This window comes from Capsicum annuum, unplaced genomic scaffold, assembly GCF_002878395.1.
Source record: "Capsicum annuum cultivar UCD-10X-F1 unplaced genomic scaffold, UCD10Xv1.1 ctg2816, whole genome shotgun sequence".
Lineage (NCBI taxonomy): Eukaryota > Viridiplantae > Streptophyta > Magnoliopsida > Solanales > Solanaceae > Capsicum > Capsicum annuum.
In genome coordinates this window covers 133,939-137,823 of record NW_025834574.1, presented here as the reverse complement: position 1 = coordinate 137,823, position 3,885 = coordinate 133,939, and the positions used below count along the sequence as shown (strand labels likewise).

The 3,885-nt window shown below is 30.1% G+C and overlaps 1 long non-coding RNA gene across 1 annotated transcript in view; it reads left to right on the top strand.

Moving 5' to 3' along the window:
• The window catches only part of LOC124890976, an 11,758-nt gene extending 8,490 nt beyond the window's left edge, over nt 1-3,268 (top strand). Inside the window, exon 2 of the long non-coding RNA XR_007049474.1 lies at nt 3,049-3,268. This is a non-coding gene — a long non-coding RNA (uncharacterized LOC124890976). The remainder of the gene's footprint in view (nt 1-3,048) is intronic.
• Nucleotides 3,269-3,885: the final 617 nt, after the last annotated feature.

The window sequence follows — 3,885 nt, the reverse complement described above, 5'->3', positions numbered from 1 at the left end:
AAGTAAAATATTTACAGCAAGATACAAAAATTTATATGTATTAACAACAAAACATAAAATAACAGAAAAAAATAAGATTAATAAAATACGAATAGAAAGTCCATTCGAACAAATTGTAAAAACAATAGATTAGGTAAATGTGAACTCATGTTCATAAAGCTTAAATCTGGAATCCTCAATCACATAAATTTTGTCTCTACAGTACTTTTAAAAAAAAAAAAAAAATCAACTCATTCTTGGATGTCTCACGTTCTAAAATTCCTTTCATCAACTTTTTCTATCTTTTCCTTTGAGTAGAGAAAACAAGAGTCCACAATAGTATTTGGTGCATCGTCCCTAGCCATATTAAGTCAGTATTTTAAGGACCAATAAATCATCTTCAATCAAACATAACAAAATAGGACAAAGGAAAATATACACCAAAGTTGAGGGAAGAAACAATCTAAAAATGTGGCATTTAATGTTTTACTATACAACTTGTTGGTTCCATTTGAGTGGCTTGAATTCCATTCTCGTTATATGCCTCATCTTCTAGATATGGTGATGTCAATACTCCTACGTCACTACTTTCTGAATATGAAGCGGAGGTTTTATTTCTTCTTTTTTTTTTTTTCCTTTTCACACCAATAACATTAATGTTTCAACTAGCAAATGGTACATATAATTTTACTAACGACTTTAAGTTTTATAGATAGAATACAATCAAATCATCTAAGAAATAATCTAGTAATAATTGTCGTTTATAATAGCGAGGTCATTAGTTCCTAAAATATAAGATACCATCAAAGGGGATTATGGTTGACATCCATCCGCTTTTACAAGCCAAACACATATGTGGCTTTTATACTTTGTCCAAAATTTTCATTTAGACACTTAAATTTTGTCTTGTTTCAATTGAACACAAAATTATACATAAATTTATACTTTCTCCATTTCAAAATAGTTGACCTTTTTTTACCTGATACTCTCCTTAAGAAAATATTTATCAGGAGTTTATTTTAGCAAATTAATCTTATTAACTATGTTTTGAAAATATAAATTTGAGTAAATACACTTTATTTAGTCTTTTAATGTTGAGGGTAGCATTGGAAAAATATAATAAAATCCTCTTGATTTCATCAAAGAGACAACTAAATTAAAGCAAATATTTTTAGAAAGAGGATCAACTAAAATGAAACGGAGGGAGTATCTAATCAAGCCCAAAAGACTGACTTGGCATACGTTGTTAGTTGCGCAACATTTAGGCACGTGAGCGTTGGCACAAGATGGATCACAACAGTAATATTACAATCTCTAAAACCTTTGTTTAAACCCCAGTTTCTTTTACACGATTTTCATTATCATCTTTTTCATCATTTTTATGGGTTTTTTTTTTTGTCCAAATTAGCTCATAGAAATGAATCTCTTTCTAATTCTTGTGTGTTTTTAGACCATTTTCCAGAATTTCATTCTGATTTTTGCCTCCAATTTCTGTTGGAATTGTTTCTATGTCAATTTCGTCGAACTCATTGAAGGCACCTCCCACTGATGTTTACTGTAACTGTTTTTATGTGGCATTCTTAAAATATATGGAATAATTTTTTCCATGTTAGACGGTAAGTACATGGGTTTATGTGTGAAATGTGTCAAGTCAGCTCTTTGTGTCTGATAAAAATAAATTTTTGAATAATTTTGTTTTCAATTAAAATAAGATAAAGTTTAAGTGTCTAAATGAAAGTTTTGGACAAATTTAAAGAGCCACATATGTGTTTGACCGGTTTTATATAACTTGATGTTTCATATTTATAGCTTAAAAAATGAAAAGTTTTTTGATTGAAAGCGCTTCATCCCTAATTAATAAGCCTACTTGTTTGTAAATTCTACTAAGTAAATTTCGAATATCAAAAGAGTAAACTAAAAAAGTAAAAGAAAACATAATAGCATGGGAGAATTAATTAAGGGTGACTAAAAGTTTCAAAATTAGGTCTAGGTGACGCAAGTCTTAATTAGTGAGTGTGAGTGACAAATATTAAATGATGGAGTAAGAAAATTTGATTCATGCGTGAGAATTGCTCTCTAGTTTTCTATTTACACTTTGGCCCAATATAAAAACCCTAATAACTAAAAATGGAAGCGAAAAAAAATGCAACTGCTGCTTTATTTTCTCTCTCTTCGCTTTTGGTGTGTTTTTCTCTCTAGTTGTTGTTCATTGTTGTTGCTGCTTTTCTTCTTCATCATCAACATCGTAGTCATCATCTTTTTCTTCTTCTTCTTCTTCATTATCATCATCTTCTTCTTGTTCATCATCTTTTTCTTTTATTGTTTGTCGACTATTGTCACTCTTATTTCTATCGCTACTGCTGCTACTGCTACTGGACTAAATTTTTTGATCAAATTTTGTTCGTATATCACTGGGTATTACTTCATAGGTGATTTTGGTAAGTAAAATAATGATTTTTAGTTCAATTTCTCATCTGAATATGTTTGTTGTTTTTTCAATAATTTTCAGTAGCTTATCTAACAGTTGTTGTATTCATTTACAATAATTGTTGGATAGCTTTCATTATTATTAAAGTAGTTCCAACAAGTAAGTTATCTTTTGCAACAGATGACCTACCTGTTGATTAATTTTTTAATATGAATCCAACAAATAAGTCATTTGTTACAACAGATGAGTCATCTATTACAATGAGTGACTCATCTATTGGATTCATGTTATAACACCGGATAAAATCTGAAGCTAAATCCAATAGATGAGTCATTTGTTGCAATAGATAAATCATTTATTAGATTAATATTACAGCACTGATAAAGAACCTGAAGCTGAATCAACGGATGAGTCATCTATTGCAATCGATGATTCATTTGTTGGATTTATGTTACAACATTGGGAGAGAATTTGAAGTTGAATCCAACATATGAGTTATCAATTGCAACAGACAACTCATCTGTTGCAAAACATGGGACATTGATAATGATAATGCATCTAATTTTTTATTGTATATACTATACTATCATTATTAATTTTACTAAACTATCATTATTAACTTTTTAAATAAATTTCTTTAGGTACCATTATTGGAGGAATCAATAACAATAGAGGTTGATTGTCATGGTGAGTGGATGGAGAAAAATAATTGATTTATTTGGCATTGAAATGATAGTGAAATATTAGAGATTATAGCGACGACAGTCAAAGAGATGTTTTGTATGATGATTTTATGAACTTAATCATCAACTTTTGTGGACTAAATTGCCAACCAAAAGATCTTGTCATCAGTTGCATGCACATCTCTTTTGAAAATCAGAGGGTCCTGTCTTTTAAGATAAGCAATCAGGTTCGTTTGCGTGCTTATCTGAGTAATGCAGCTAGGCCCATTTTAAGGGTGTACGTGGTTGAAAAAATGATAGAGAATTAGAACTTAAAACAAGAACAACAAGATATTTTTAATGATAAATTGGATGTTGTGGACATAAATATTTTAGATGATGAGAAAGGAGATAAAGTGAAGGAGGACCAAACACCTACGCCCATTATTGCGGGCAATACAATGTGTAGTTCTCAATTAAACAATCGAGCAATCTTTAAGATGATGAAAAAGGGTTTTACAAGAGAATGACATTCAATAACAAGGAAGAACTAGTCATTTCATTACATATTGCTTGCTAGAAAAAATATTTTAGACTCAAGAATATATATTGTTTAAGATGTGCACATTAGAAATGCAAGTGGTTGTTGAGGGCTGTGAAGTTCATAAGTTCTGACAGATTCTGCATTAGAACTTATGAAAAGTATCACACATATGGTTCAAAGCATATTACGAGTAATAATCAGTATGCCACAACAAAGATCATCGGTTATTACTTCAAAAATAGTTTTCCCAATGACAAAGGCCCGTCTATAAG